Raw genomic sequence first — 17,052 nt, forward strand, 5'->3', positions numbered from 1 at the left:
TATTATCTGGTTTAATGGTACTGAACAGGCATGAGGACTTCCCTTCTGGAAACTGCTTTTCGACACAGGAGTTACAGGTGTAGTGCGCAAACCTCCAGTGCCAAAAGGTACAAGCTAGATCAGCATGGGTTCATTTCTGCTTGCTATTTTGATCAAGAAAAGGAGTAGTCTGGTTTTACATATATCTTCTGTGATATATTTTCAGACGTTACCACCTGCATATGATATAATAATCCTATGGCCAAAAAAGAAAGAATGTCGTTTCTAGCACAGATGGCATGATTGATAGAGCTGTGGTTTTACATACTTTGAATTTTAGTGGAGTGAGGAGACTTTCTACTCTTAACCTCTACTATCCTACATTTCAAAATAAAATACATTAAACAATATGTTTATACATGCATACTTGCCAGAAAAACAACACTTATTACTTTACCCAGTAAAAATCAATGGTCACAGAATGAAAATGTTCTGCATCAGCTAATCTTGTAGAACATGGGTACGTTTCAGTAATTTTGGTGACTGGTGAGGACATCACATAATTGAAGTACAGGTGCTCTTCTTGTGTTTATTGAGACTTTCTGTCGTACTGGGGTCCTGCAAAGCTAACGAGCATCACTAATGGTATACTGCCATGCTTTACAGTAGCCCCATTGCAAAGCGTGGTGCAAAGTAATGTAGTAACTTTGTGAAACAGTTACGGAGTTTGCAGCATTAGGAATGATGGATTGGGTACTGTCTTGATTTAAGAATGGCCTTAGCAAGCATGTGTCAAAGTACAAATGTAAAGATTGTAGGGGCAAACTTAATGCTTATGCTCCAGAGCTGGGGCAGGCATTAGGGCAAAAAATGCATTGCCTGAATTCAGGTGCTGTGGTTTGCCCAGCGTACGAGCAGCAGTGAGGAATGGTAGGAGCTTCCCAGAGGCTGGGAAGGCATTGGGAAGGGAGACATTGGAGCAAGATTGTACCTTTGGCTGGAGGAAGCACGGGAGAGAAGATGCCTTAGGTTTTGACAGCTTGGGTGCGCTTTTCTCATGTTTAGGGTCTCCACAGTCTTAGTAGCATTTTCATTTGTGTCATCTTCTTGCCCGTTTTACTGTTTTCTGTAGAGAAAGGATACCACTACTTAGGCATAGTGCTAAAAACAGCAGGCCTAGCATTTGGATTCCTGGCCATTGGCACCAAGTGACAAAATCTCTTAAAGCTAACCTAAAACAGTACCTTAGGGAGCAGTATGGTACTGCTGTCTCTTGTGGGCCAGCCGGTGGAGAGAGATGTATGAGTTGAATGCAACAAATTAAACATATCTTTGTACTAGCAAAGGCAAGCCAGGTGACTCAGTCAGACCCTCTGTGGGTCAAACTGAGCTGGAGGCATGGTTACTTCGGTGGCTACAGGGAAGCACCTTCTGTTTGTGCAGCCTCTAGGTGAAGAAGCAGCCCAGTGCAGCACACTCTCATCAGCCAAGCAGAAGCCATCAGAAGAGGCCAAATGGGGGCATGTGTCTCTCCCCAGCAGCTGGGCTTCCCTCAGGCCTAGCTGGGTGAGCTCTCAGAGCTGCCTGCTGGCCAGGGGCTCGCTGGAGCTCGAATTCGTATTGAATCCAAGAGCCAGGGCATGTGTCAGGAAGTGGGGAACTTTGACAGCTGGTTCTTAATAGCCTCTGATGATGAAATGTGAGGATTTCCCCCCCCCAGCAATTTTGAGCATGTCTACATCAGAAAACATTTTGCATGGGACTGAAAAGGCATCTCCCTGCACCCAGGGCTTCTTACTGCCAAATTTCGAAACACTGCTGTAAAATAGGGAGGTTTATGAAAATGACAAGAAAGAGGATTATAATAGAAAACAGAACTAAATGCAAGTATAGCTGTCATGGCTTCTTGCTTTACATATGGGGACAGACCTTTATATTCACAAGCGATCCATAAGTTTGAACCTCCCTATGTGTACACTGTAAACATTTGGGATGCTCAATGGTCTGGTCCCCTAACAAGTGGTTTCAGAAAGGTTAATTATATGTGAGCAAGATTACTTACAGCTACGTTATTTAGGAAAATGGCATCATGTATGGGTGTGCGTACAGGTGCACGTATACAGTCTGGTCCCCTAACAGATTATTTACATGTGAGCAAGGCTACTTACAGTCACGTTGCTTATGAAAATGATGTCATGTATGAATGTGCATACAGGTGCATGTATATGTGTGTCTGTCTACCAGCTGCATGTTGAAATCACCTTCTTCCCATACTGACTCCAAGTTTTGAAGGCATTTTTCACACCATGCACAAGGCAGTATTTTAGTCCCTTAGGTTCTGCAAAAGCAAGTATTTTCTAAGAGCAGCAGTTAATGTTTGGAAATGCAGAACTGGGAGGAAGCAGCATTATTTCACAAGTGCCTAAGGTTTTTCAGAGATGAACGGTGGGATCAGCAGCTGGGTTAGGGCAGGCGCTTGCTGTGCATACTGATGTGTTTACATCCAGGCCTCCCTATCCCTCCCCTCCCCCAGCCCCATCTGTGCCGCTGTGCCCTGACTCATACCAGGCAAGTACAGAAATGGCTGTGGTTGTACCTGTTTGCGGGTGATGGGTTGTTTTTCCCATCCAATCGCTGCAGGCACGGAAGAGAACAGCAGCTTATCAAGCACTTCAATCTGGTTTGCAGTTTATGAGAAAATGGCTGCCTGTTTTCCAGAGCTGTCCCAGGGATGACCACGCAAGAGAAAATGGGCATGTGAGTCTGAGAAATCTCTCAGTGATTTCCCGGGCCATTTAGCATTTATAAATACACTATGAAGGATCCTTTTTCTTTTCAGGTACTACATGACTTCAGCCCTTGCAGATTTGCTGTTCAGCACTGTCATTCTGGCTGTTCTACTTCAAGGGTGGCTCCTTCTGAGGAGAGGCAGAAAGGAGCCATTCCAAACCCTCATCAGTGCTCCTGAGGAATGCTTCTGAGACAGGGCTGTGCACACGTGTCTATATACATGCATATATACACATACGTGTATATATATATATATACACACACCAGGTGAGATTTTAGGCTTGAAACTTATCTTCTGAAGTGATGGTAGTGTAGCGACTCACTTTTTAGTGATTATATTAATGAAATTTTATTTTTTAAGGTATTTGGCGCTTCTAAAAGTGACTTTCTTCAGTTTCTGAACTTTTGAGTGACATAGCATTGCATTATCAGCAGACGTTATATGTCATGAAATAGAAATGCATATAACCATTACATTGAAGTATCTCTAGGCCAAGAAGATTTCAATATTAATGCAGAGAAGATCTGCACCAAACAATTCCCTCTGAATAACCCACTACAAAATTCTCTGCTGTTCAAATGCATTATCCCATTATTTAGTGGGATAATATTTTTTTTGCAAATTGCACTAGCATTTGCAGCAGTTTCTTTCCTTCCATTCTTCAAATGATCTCAATGCTTTAATTAATTCATTCTCTCAGTATCCTGTTGAAAAAGGCAGAAATCATACAAGGAATTCTAAACTCTAGAAGAGTGAGAAAGTAATATATTTGAAATATCATAGAAGTCTTTAAAAAAGAGTGAATTGGATTTGGACCTTTAAATGAATGACTGTCTAATTAACTCTGTTAGATTCAGCTGTACTGATTTAAGGTCTGACAGCTATCTGTTGCACTCATCTACTGGGTTTAATCGTTCATCAACTGCTCAAGCAAATGAAGGTTAGCCTGTGAGCTCCTGTTGGAAAGCACTGTTTTCCTGGCTCATGTCACTCCTCCTTCTGGGTAGATTGTGCAGGGGGACTCTGATCTGAACTACTTACCAGCCAGGCTCATATTCATCTGCATCTGTTTGTAGTAGTGAGAGAGAGGAAAACAGAAAAGAGCAGAACCACCCCCCCAAACCAAATGAACAAACAGGACAGAGCCAGACATATTGCCTTTAACTGTGGGCTTCCTGACCAGTTTCCAAGTGATCTTTTGCAAGTGTGGTTTTCAGATGGCTACTAGCAAAGTCAGTATTGTGGCACTGACGTGCATTGGCTTCTGAGGGCTCATTTCTTCCCTTGAGCAGGCTTTTCCTTTTCTTCTGTATCACCTCTAACACAGTACTGTAATAAGCCTTTTCTGCAGGACTGATGTTGCTTTTGAGCATATTCACAATCTATGCAAGTCCAAATAAGTTGAAGGCAAAAAGTAATATACTTTTTTCATTTTGTAATGAAGAGCTGTAGAGAGAGAGTTATCTTTTGGCTCCCTTTTTTGCAGTTCTACGCAGCACTGTGATACCCATGCTAGGACACCTCTGATTCCATGGAAGCTACGCTATTATGCATTGATTGGAAACATGAGTGTGCCCATATAACTGATTCCCTCTTCCAGAGATCATCTGTGGTGCTTCAGTGTTGCTGCAAGCTGAGGGAAAACTGCAGCTGTACCAATATCAAACAGAAGATGTGTTCTTGTGAATTAAACCCTCACTGTGTTTACTTTGTATTTTTTAGAGCTGTCCAGATTATGTTGTTTTTTCTTTTATACTGGGGGGGAAAAAGATAAAAAGGGTTTTCAAGGAATTACATATTCAATTTCTGTGTGTATCAAAGAACTAAGAGTAATGCTATTTGTAGGAGATATTAGTTTGCTTCGTATCTGTTCTTCTGCTGCTGTCATTTCTCTTTTTAACAACTGAAGAAGAGGACTCTTAAATGGAACTGGAAAGAAAACTGCAGGTTTTATTTTGAAAAGCCTTTTGGAAAGAATACCTGTTTCATACGGCTGTGCCAGCATGGAAGCTGGCAGAGTTGTTCCTTCCCTCTGAGGAAGGCTTCACTGCAGTGCTTTTTGGAGCAGACTTTTACCCAACTCCCTGCTTTCATTATGTTCTTTGTTTTGGATGGATCCCACAAGGTCTGTGACAACATGAGTATGAGCAGAGTGTGACAGTCTAATCAGGTGACTCTAAGAGGTATCCACTTTAAAACAAAGAAGAACAAATTATTGTATTGAAAATGCTGAGCAATGTGTGTTTATTTGCTGTAACAGCACTACACAGTGTGGGGTTTTGTACAGAAGCCCAAGTTAGAGCGGTTAGCAAAACAGTGCAGCTTCTTTAGGGCAGTGCTTTACGTGGGCCAGTTATAGTTTACTACTGGAAAAATTAAATAACATGGAAGGTAGCATGTCTTGCAGTACTTGAGCTAGTATGAATATCTCTTTTGCAGTGTGCCCTGGAGACATATGCATTGTTTTGTGACATTTTTCATCTAGAACAAGACAGTCATCCCATATCTCTGATTTTATTATTTAATTATAACTTCTGCAGACAAAGATTATCTTGCCTCTTTTTTTTTTAATCTGAATTTTTCTAGATTTTAATATTTATCTTGCCTATAAGACTCATAAATAAGATCTCTAGACAGCAGCTTAATAGAAATAACAATATGTTATTATTGATCAAGGCTTCCTGTCTCCCATTGCATCTTGAAAACAGCTGGCTGAATTGGATGCTTCTGGGCTTCTTTTTGCTGATATTCACCAGCTTGTAAAACTGAAGAGAAGAATAAATAATTCAGATGAGGTTAGGAGGTTTCGTTTGTCATTTTTAAAATGTTGCAGCAAAGTGGATTGAGCATTGGGCCTATCTAATGCAATTCTAAATCTTTTAAAAATAGAAAACTTACAAGATAATGTTATTGATGTTCTGTCTTTCGAAATAAATGTTTCAATGGATTAATAATGTGGAGCTGCTTTGGAGAGATCTCTGCTGGCATCTTTGCTATACAGTGTGCATGCTACAATGACTGATGATGCTAAACCCTGAACCTGACCTCCTATAAGATGTTTACAATTTTGCATTGTCTGTGTTCTAAAAATGAAGCAGCCTTCACAATGTCTTATTCTTATGTAAGTTCTCTGTTTCCACACAATCAAACCTGGAAGTTAGCTTCTTGCTTCGCTGGGCTGACATGCATGGTGTTTTATTTTTCAGTTTCATCAGTAATAGGCTTTTCCCTGATCATAATGGTGCTCCACTGACATAATGATGTTACTCTTTATTCATACCAAAAATCTAGTGAGGCCTGTCTACAGATTCCACAGTCTTTACAGGGAGATTATGGAAATGGATAAAATGATTCAGATTAATAGCTTTAATTTCTCAGCACTTTCCTCTAGTTTTTATTGAAATAGAATATACAATAGTACTTTAGGATGTATTGAGTCTTCTTGTGTCATATATACCCTCTCTGGCTTCTGTGTTAGCTGAGCTTTGAACTGATAGTCTACTGCACACATTCTGGGTTCCATAGAGGGGGAAGAGAGAAAAATAGAACTCTCTTCAGGGCTTTTAAATTCCCTTCAAGAGTATGGTGTTACTGTATCTTCAGTAACACCGAAAGTCAGGATGCCTTTGCATGCCTACTTGAGTACAAACAAATACATTTAAATTACAAGGATTTGTTGAAAAATGTGCTTGTGAGCACAATGCTAAACCCTCTCATGGGGAAGGAAATTTCACTATCCTCTCTCCTGTGTTTGGAACCACTTACAGAGTGTTTAAATGAGGGAGTCAGTGTACTCAGTAGACCAGAATTGTACTCAGAGGACTAGAAGGACAAGGGTGGTGACAGCTCCAACACACAACAGAATTTGTCTTAAATAATATTCTCACACAAATGGATTTTCTCACTAACATTGCCAAGTAAATTTCATAGCAATGCTCATATGTGCACAGGGCTATGTGAGGCCCAAACAGCCTGCAAATGGATTCTCTGTTATTTCAAATAGCGATTCTGGACTGAGAACCTAGAGACAGAGCTTGCATTCAATTTTAAACTCTAATCTCTTTAAACTGATGGCAAAAGAAAACCCAAATAAAATGGTAAAGCATGTATAGCTTGTTGGTTTGCTTTGGTTTTTTTCTCTTTTTTGATTATGAGCTTTTCAGTTGCTTTTTTTGTATGCCTGTGTGTTGGCATCTTCAGTCTAGCTTCTTGAAACTGACGTCAGATCCCTGATACTGTGTTGCTGCATTGTTTTTGCATTTCAGTTTACTGTCTCCTGAAAGCTTGGCTTCCCTTTCTGGCTTGGTATATACCAAGAACTCTGCTCATGAGGGGCAGAGAGGAAAAAGGGAAAAGTGCCCTCCTTGGGGCCAGAAAAAAATGCCATCAGAGTCTCTGTCTGCCAAAATGTGGGTGCTTCTATCATTCTGTGTAGTGTTGTTCGGGAAGATGATGAGTCCTTGATGATGAAGCACCACTTTCTATTTGTATGTATGGCATCTCGGCTAGGCCAGAAGAGGCTTTCTAATGGGGACAGAGCCTCAGATCTGCTTCAGAAAGTCTGGACACTAGAGTTCAAACTGAAGTGGATGTGTTATTCCTCCTTGCCTGTTCATTTTGCCAGTATCATCTGGATTTCATAATTTCCTTTGGTGGGAGCTACTTTCCACTGCTGATATCAGTCCAAGGCTAAAGGTTATTAACACCTCTTGACCCTAGTGGCATATCCACATTAGCATTGTGCAATTAGCAGCAGGTAGCTGAAAGCTTTCTGATTTGCGTGGTTGTGGTTTCAGACAGTATTAGACTTTACTAGAGTGTTTGTGTACAAGTACAGAAAGTTTTCTTTCAAAAGGTGGCATAAATTTACTCTAAGTGAAAAGAGGACACCTCTTTTTAATGCGTATACTTGTGAGAGTTTTTGTTTGTTTGTTGGTACTATTAACCATGAGCCTATGAGGAAATAAAAGTGAATTCTGTTTTTCCTAAAGCACAGAGTTTTAAATTAAGGACACATTAGCAAGTTACTGTGGGCTAAGATGTTATTTTGTATTGAGGAAAGAGTGCTAAGTTAATTTATGCAACTTTGCATATGCCATAAGCTTAGAATATCTACATAGACACACCACTCCATTCCTATGAGTAGTAAGTGAGAGGATGCCTACAGAACCTCTGTTACTAAGCCTTAGAGTGCTGTCTTGGGACCCAATTTAGGAAGTTATACCATAGTCTGTGATAATCACAACTGTATCCATGCACAAAAGGTAAAGAATATGTAATTTCCTAGTCATGATAGAGAACAGAATAAAATGTTTTATCATTGATGTTCTGAGGAAGTGTATCTACCTGACTTTCTGATAGACTTGACAGTTAAAATGACAAAGTTGTTTTTATCAGTTGCCATTGTTTTGCCCAGCCAGCAATGAAGCACCACGACAGTCCCTTGGTCACTGCGCCTCATCCACCCCCACCATCCTTAGGACAGCGGAAGCCCCAGGCGAGATGGGAGGAAGAAAGATAACCAAGGATGCTGTGGATTGAGACAAGGGCAGGGAGGGCTCACTGCCTATTACGGTTCTGGGCAAAACAGACTCCAGTACTCTACTTATAGAGGAAAGGAAGGAAAGTTTAGTCTACTACCTACAGGTGCAAAATAGGACAAAAAGCAAAATCAGGGCAGGATTATGAGAAAATTACAACCAGCACTTTAAGATCACCTTCCCCCATCCCTCCTTTCTTCCTGGGCTCAGCTCACTGCTCCTGATATCTCTACCTCCTCCCACCTCAATGGCTTGGCGGGGTAGGGAATGGGGGATGTGGTCAGTCTCTCACAGATGGGCTCTGCTGCTTCTCTCTTCTCTGATGAGGATGACTCCTGGCATTCTTCCTCTGCTCTGATACAGAGTCCATTCCCCAGGACACAGTCCGTAACAAACTTCTCTGGTGTGGGTTCTTCCCAGCAGCTGCAGCTTCTGCAAATACAGAGTTCCTCCCATGGGACCCAGCCTCCTCTGGGCATAGTCACTGCCTCTGGCACGAGGTCTTTAATGAAGTGCAAAAAAATCTCTGCTTCACCAGTCCTCTCCACAGGATGTAGAGGGGTCTCTGCTCCAGCATACCTCCTCCTCTCTTCCCTTGCTGATCTTGGGGTCTGTGTGGTTACTTCTTTCCTCCAACTTCTTGAACCACCACCAGCTGGAAAAGAACAAAGAAAAGAACAGGAAGAAGCCTCCTTTTCCAGCTTCTTCTTAAAAAATGATTGTGTAGGCGCCTAATTGGCTCAGCCCCAGAAGTGGATCTATTCAGAGGTGGGGAAGAGTTTTGAGCAACTTCTTATAGGAGCTATAGCCCCTTTCTCATTACTAGAAACAACTCCACACAAAACCGTGACATCAGTAAATTGGACAAATTTGATCTGGAAGTAGTGGAATACAGAAAGTGTGGAGCACAGTAATGTCACTAGAATCAGTTTTCACATTAAGATTCACAGACTTCGATTTGGACCTCAAATTCACCAGTGAAAATCTGGAATAGCTTAATCTGTAATTCATTTGGTTCTCTCCAGACATACTTTGCTGGAGCAGAGTGCAGCCTCAGCCAACTCACTCCAGGCTAAACAGTTCACCTGTTTATTCACCTATGCATGCATTCATCTGCTCACCTACTGACACAATTTCCTATGAAGCCAAAAGACAGGGACACATAAAAACATGGAAGTCTTGAAATTCTTAACTTTTGACAGCAGTGACAAATACACAGCCATATCCATTGCCAGTAGCCAGAATTACCTAGTATCCTTTCTTTATGTAATTTCTTACAATATTTTTTTAAAAAAATCTTTTCACTTGTTATTTATTATTCATAGCATTAATAAGCATTCACTACTTGGCTTTTCTTTTTATTGGTGTCTTGGATATTTTAATGCAGTAACTGTGCTTGGTTTATTTCCTTGCTGTAGATGTTTTTGTGCTTTTTTTCACTCTGTTTTCCAATTTTATCATCTGGAAATACTATTAAAGATATACTATACCTTTTCTTCACCCAAAGACATGGTGCATCTGTTGACCTTCAGGGCATATTGCCTGGGCCATCTGGTTTTCAAGGGAAGTGGGGGTTGGCAAGGAATAGGGAAGGATTTAATGAAGGAGGAGATATTAGGTTACTTATTTATTATTTGCTTAAGATTTTGTTTTGTCGAAGTATTAATTGGTACTTTGTTACAGTGTTTGACTTTTTGTAGTCTTTGGTTTTTGATTTTAGATTTTTTTTTGTTTTGTTTTGGGTTTTTTTGTTATTGTTTTGAAGAGGTACTGGGCTGGGGAAGCTCTATGTGTGTGTGCTTGAGTGTCTCAAAATAAACAAAGCAATGTGGTCTCAAACGGCTGTGAAGTGTTGACCAGTACTGCTATTGTAGTCTATTAATACCAGGATTAAATGACATTGTTTTGGACACTGTTCCTAGATTGTGTTCATCTCTCAATTGGAGAAGATGTTAGTGGCCAGTAAGGAATTATCAGTACAGAATACCAACCCCGTTTGAGGTTGACAAAATCCATGTCTAGGACACGTTTGTTTTCTGGAAAAAACACTTTTCTCCTAGTTTTTCAGAAGAAACTGATATCCTTTTCTTAGTGGATTCTTAACACATGTATAGGAGATATCACATAATTTCTGCTTTTATCTTTCCAGAACAAAGGTATCTGACAGGCATGTGCAGTTGTCACTTGGGGCTGGACGCAAAGCAGAAAAAAAAGGAATGTTATCAGTTCTTGGTGTTCACTCATTTCCAATACAGCCAAAGCAATTACTGTTCAGTGGTTTTGATTCATGGTTTAATGTTAAAAACCTTCACTTTCTCTTCCTTTTCTCTAGTGCCATTAAGAAACTATTAATTATCAATACAGAGTGTAAATTGTTAACTTCTGTTTTGTCAATATAAGACATATGTCATATAATGAAATATATTGCAGTGTGTAAGACCTTCTGATTTTCATATGTTGAAAGCTGCTACAATTCAGTTAACCAAAGTCTTACATGAACTGAAAATACGGCACTTTTCTAAAAGAAAGAAAAATTCTTTTAAATAAATTTATAGGATAGAAGTATTTGTTTCAACTGAAAACAAGAAGTAGCTTGGTTGTAAGAGAAAAGTTTAAACTCATGTTAAAAACAGTCTTCTCTAAATTAACGGAGAGCAAATTAAAGCAAAATTTCCCTCATCAAACAATTATGTCTTCATATGTTTAAGTTCTCAGTGATCTCTTTTAAACCCTAGAACAACCATCCCTGGAGGAGGAGGAGGTGGGCATGTGTATGGAGGTAACTGTAGAGAAAGTTTTCATCCCAGTGCTTCTCATTGTTATCTCCCATAACTCACCCCTTGTAAAACAAAATCTTCCCCCTAGTCCCAACGACTTCTGCCCACATGCACATCTTCTTATAGCTTATATCAAACCAAGTGTCTGGGTTACAATTATGAGAATATGATAATCTCATTATATGCTTCTCTATGTAGTAATGTCCAAAACACTGAATATTCAGTTTATTATCAGTCTTCTCAAAGAATTTATTTGTCCATCTTGGGCACTGCGTTTTAGAAGGATATAAGACAGTTGAGTAGTACACTTTTCCCTACAAATAAATCAGTATTTATGGAAAGAGTAGAATAAATAATTCTGCCTGAATGTGGAGAAGTAGACAAATGTGAGACAAGACAGGTGTGCCACCCTAACTTTTGTGAGAAAAGAGAAAACTAAGTAACCACATCAGGAAAGTTTGCTTTGTTAGTTTTGATTTCTTGCGATATTTCTTATTTAAGTGTTTTATCAGTCTGATGTGACATTCCAGTCTTGCTGCTATGCTCTTTCTCCAGTTTCTTTTAGATAAGGTGTAAATTTGAGAGTGAAGCCAGAGAGTTTTTAGGAGCATGGTGTGTATGTTAAAAGCTTGCTCTGATAGTTTCCTTATAATCTAATAAAATCATTGCAAAGATTTACCTAAATAAACCTCTCTGACTATGATCTGTCTTCATCTTTTTGTTTTTTTTTTTTTTTTTTTTTTGTTTGTTTTTTTTGAGGAAGTGGGGTTAACTAGTCTTGGTTTTGTTAGCTGTTGTGGAACAACATAGAATGAAAGGTTAGCAGGCTATTTTCTTTGCCCTGGGATTTCTGATGTCTGTTATCAAAAGCCTTTCTCTCAAAGCCATGCGTGGCTTTGCAGAAATTCCACCCAGGGCTCGTAGCTGCCCAAGTTAGAAAGCCATCAGGACTGTGTAGCTTTTATTAGGAAAACATACTATAACATAAAACATCTGTCAGAGGAGTCTTTGTTTGGAAGGCTCCTTAAAGCACACCTTGGAATTTCCTTCCTTGGTGTTGGTGGGTTTGTGTGGTAAACATAAATAACCAAGAGCGGTGTCACCTGGATTCAGCATCTGAGGACATAGAGCTGTTCGAGAGGCCGGGTTTTCAAAGGATTTTATTGTGCCATAGGACATTGTCTGAATACAGTCCAATGTAGTTAGTTTTTTGCTTTTTTTTTTAACATCATACAGTAAAATCAGATGAACAATCAGATATGAACAATCAAGGAATCATGTTGTGTTCAGGAGCGCATACATTAAGAAAGATTTAACACTTAAAATTTTATTTTACAAAATGGAAAGCCCTTGCTCTAGCTTAATTTGTTTGACTCTTCTTCTGTGGATCAAATCCTCACGTTCTTTGTATATTAATGTGCCGAGTTGTGCAAAAGTGCTTACAGAATTGTAAATGCAATTATTTTCTGTCTCAGGAATCAGCTAGATTTAACTAAATTCCAAGTGTACAGCCAAACCTTATCCTGACTACCTCTGCAGTGTTAATGGAATTACAGCAGATGTGGTGGCAAAAATTTTTTACGTGGAAAATCATGATTACTCTGGTTAGCCATAACAGTCTATTTGAAGTCCAAATGAATTTGCAGGATGTGAATCTGGAATAACACTATTAGGCTGAACAGATTTGGTGACAAGTCACTAGAGTCCCTTAACTGTAGGCATTCTTCCTATTAAGTTTTAAAGGCATACGTGGAGGAACAAAATGGCTGTTGAATAATTCCAAAGAAGAATATGAAGGACCTTAGTGAAGTAGCTCGATGGATGTCTATAGAAAACATTTTCTCAATAGCAGAAGCAGCATAAAGAGAAACATGCCGATTACCATTTGAAAATGTAGTAAGTAGACCAGGGCACTAACAGGCAAATAAAATAAAGGAGGTCGGAAGAGAACTATGAAAGGCCTTAAAAATGAAAAAAAAAAAAAAAAGGCTTGCATTTGAAGTTATAACATGATTTAGTAGTAAGTTATTTAGAAATATTATGCATAAACTTTGTGATTAAGAAGAATTACATTCAAGTGTTATATAGACACTTTGAACTGGTTGCACAGAGGAGTTTTAGATGCCCCATCACTGGAGATGTTCAGAGTCAGATTGGATGGATTTTGAGCAACCAGAGCTAGTGAAAGACAGCTCTTGCTACGGCAGCAGTGTGGGACTAAATTATTTTTAAGGTCTCTTCCAACTCAAACCATTCTGTTATTCTACAGTTCTATAGAAGAACAAAGATACTCAGCAAAAAAAAAAATAGTTTTCCCAATGGAGATCTGGAATAATATGTAGGTTAAAGACGATGTTATCAAGGGTTAGAAGACTGTGACAAATGAGATGACTGTGATGTTGACGGTACTTAAAAGTAGTAGTGTTGTAAGAAGGACTGAAGAGCAAGGGGAGAAAGAGTATTTGACAGAAAAAAGTCCCAATCTCATCAGAAATGGATGAGGAGTCTGGTCTTCAGTGGAGAAGAGGAAAATCTGGAGCACAGAAGTATCTATTAATAACTGATAATTAAAATCACTTTTGAATGAGATTCTCTTGTGAGCAGAGAATAAGGTAGTCAAGGACAGAACTCTGGGGACTCCCCAAATGAAGTATAAAATTCAGTTAATGGTGAATAGGAACATTTAACGAGTATAATTTTGTACACTTTAAGAATAAATATAAGAAAGTAGCAGTTTCTTTTTCAGTTGAAATCATGTTTATATGCAACATTCATGTTTCAGTGTTTTGATTTGCTTTGGTATATTTCACAGTAGAAATGCATTTCAAAAGTAGAAAAAATAATGTACTAGAGTACTTGAGGTAATGCTAGAAGTTGATGTAAAAAAACTGTACCATCTTCTGATACACAGTTTACATCTGCAGTTCATGTTGATTGCAAAGGAGAAAACTGTGATTTTACATTTTTGTGTTAAGTGTTACACTGAATTGAATTAAATCTCCATTAAACAGGAAGGGAGTTAGTGCAAACTAGTATATTTACATGAGAAGTTCCCTTAACACCCCTGTGTACCAACAGTGAGTAAAATTAACTGTAGAAGTGTGGAAGCAGATTCGTTTGGATTTTCAGGGTGATGCTGCCTAACTCTTTTTCTTTGAAAAAATAAATATATACACACATTTACATACATACATGAGAAAGAAAAGGCTATATTTCTAGTCTATTAGCTATATCCCTGTGACTTACTAACTTAAGGGTCTTTTGGTGGGATCATCTCACCTAACTTCTCGAGTTAAACAAACCTCAGGTTTCAGCTGTATCTGTCTGCCTCCAAGCCATCCTCAACCCAAGCTTAGGTGCTCCCAGCACATGGCCTCTCTCCTTCTAGAACTCACCAATTGGGTGTATCATGCTCCAAAAGTGCTCGTCTCTTGACTTGGAGAGGGGTCTCACTTTGACAGATGTCTATATTATACCAGTCAAAAAGACATCAGCCCAGCTACTAGCTTCTGATACATTTCGCCTAGATGGTTGACTCTTTTTTATTCTTTAAATACTTAGTTTATAATGTAGCTGAGCTTGCATTCATTTTATATGTATTTTTAATCAGCAGTTGCCATCTGGCCAAGGTTTTTATTTGTCATAATTGGCATCTGATGTTATGACCTTTCTGAAATTAAAGTAACCTGCTGTAAGGTACTTGCTAAGAGAAGACAAGGTAAATTTTAAGGCAGAGAAGAGAGTGCTGAAATAACAACATGAGTTCACTGTCAAAGACATCCCAAAACAAACAAAACTGGAAGGATAGCGAGTGAGGTCAGTATAGTCCTGGGAGGAACTGAGTAGCTCTAGGCATGTTTATAACTAATTTTTGAAATACTACAAATGTAGCTCACATTATAAATAACCATATGTTCATTAAAAAACTGAAGAAGGAAAATCTGGGAAAAGTTTGTCCAGACATTTATAACTTTTTTAAAAGGGCAGTTGATTTTTTCCATATGATTTTTAGACTAAGAAACTATTTTCATCTCATGAGACTGCTTATTGTTGTTGAGAGCTGCAGTAAAAGAAAAGAGCAAGTTATCATCCATCCTTAAATGTAAAACGTGATAACAATTGGGATTAAGCTGGCTGTTGGTTGTTTGATACAGCTTTTACTTTATAGCAAAGCTTCTCTAAGAACTTAATTTATTTTTTTTCTCAAAGTCCAAAGTGGTGGTTTGACGCATGAACAGAGAGAGAGGAATATGCGTTCTGCCTGCCAAAGTGAAAAGGAGTTGTTCAATACATATTATGCAATTCCTCCTCATCATAAAGAATGTACTGATTCTCTATTTCAGATTTCATATTCAACTATAATATACATGTAAACAAAAAAGGATGAGCTTTGTATGATGAGTGTACAAGCAAAGTAAATTCATAAAGTATGAGCAAGAGTAGTTCACAGTGGAAAAAACTGGAATAGATACAGATTACTCTGCAGACACTGTTGTAAATGTCAAGTAGAGTTTGACAGCTGGTAGGTTGGAGACATAATTAAAAAAAAAATCCATACATGTGCAGACTGCCTTTTAGTGTGAAGAATTGGCACACAACGAAATAAGGAGGTGAGTGGCATATGGGGGATTAAGGCAGCTGAGTTCTAGTGGAAACTGCAAGCAAACAAACAGGCCTTTGAGACAAAGACAACTGCAGCAGTAATGTTGGTGGTGTGTATTTGTTGATTCATGGCATAGCAATCTACTCTAATTAAAGGAAGGTTTGTCTTATGCAATTTCCCATTCCAGACAGAGCCTCTGTAATAAAGAAAAGAGGAAGGTGTCAGAGGAAAACTGTGTAGAGGAGGGGCAAAGATGCCCATTTAACTGACTGGAAGGGAGAAATAAGGTCTTTATATGCTGAGCTAAGTGGTCAGTTGGGTTAAATAAAGGCATTTAGGGGACATCCAGTTTTAAGCAAGAAGAAATATTTCTGACAAACATAGTTACTTTGCATTTAGACATCTCCTGAAGTTTTCATAGAAAATCAGATTTTGAAGGTAAAATACTTGTGCTCTTTAAGTTCTGTATATATTTTTGAGAGGCTTCAGTTTAGATTAGAAACACCATGACACTTGGCTGTGACCCTACAGAAGGAGAGATTAGTTTGGTATGGTAAACTGTTTTGAGAACTGAGCTGTACATTTATTTAGGTAGCTTCATCTTTAGTCTCTTGCTTGGATTTGTCTGAATGCTTTCATTATAGTTGCACTTACCACTTTTCATTTTTTTAAGTTATGCTTTTAAATCGACATTCTTCAGTTCTTACCAGTATTGCCTGACACACTGAATCCACTCCAGATAATTTCTGCATCATGAGGAGATTCTGCTGAACCATAAGCAAATGGAAATCTCTTAAAAATAATATCTTTTTAATTTTTACTAGACATGAAACAGATTTTCTTTGTGATTTAATATGAAATGCAAAATAGTGACCTATAGGTCTTATTAAGTCCTAAGAAAATCAGAGCCTGTTAAATTCTGAATTTATTATTTCGATTGAGCTGATGAAAGTAATATGCAGAGAGTATTTACTGTGGGAGTAGCATCAACTCAACTGTGAGAAGACTCTGCCTGTGCACCTAGACCTTAGAAAGGTAGTAAACCCACATTTAGCAACTGTAGCCTTTCCAGCAGATGAAAGGCTTTTCTTAATTTCTGCTTAGCAATTTAGCAAATAGCGGAAAGATGAGAAACTGCTTGGGGTATTACTAAGCAGGAAAGCCCCTACTTTCTCCCAGTTAGTAATTTCATTAGTAAACTAAGAGAGGTGGAGATCTACTGGTTTTAAGGTCTTGGAGGGCATAGGTGACATAAATAGTTTCATTAGTGATAACTCCTCTCCTACCTATTGAATTGGTTCAAAATGCAGAATTATTTATTAAATGTCACACATTTTTTTATTAGCTGGTAAAACATCATTT

At 38.7% G+C, this 17,052-nt stretch overlaps 1 protein-coding gene across 5 annotated transcripts in view; it reads left to right on the forward strand.

The window, feature by feature from the left end:
• Window positions 1-17,052, forward strand: part of TBL1X (transducin beta like 1 X-linked) — a 195,831-nt gene that overhangs the window by 67,943 nt on the left and 110,836 nt on the right. The window contains exon 3 of one of the 5 annotated variants that reach the window (XM_061998670.1): window positions 2,819-3,036. The exons of the other annotated variants lie outside the window; for them this stretch is intronic. The gene's annotated coding sequence lies outside the window, so the exon portion shown is untranslated. The remainder of the gene's footprint in view (window positions 1-2,818; window positions 3,037-17,052) is intronic. 5 annotated transcript variants of the gene reach the window in all.

This window comes from Colius striatus, chromosome 1, assembly GCF_028858725.1.
Source record: "Colius striatus isolate bColStr4 chromosome 1, bColStr4.1.hap1, whole genome shotgun sequence".
NCBI classification, from domain to species: Eukaryota; Metazoa; Chordata; class Aves; order Coliiformes; family Coliidae; genus Colius; species Colius striatus.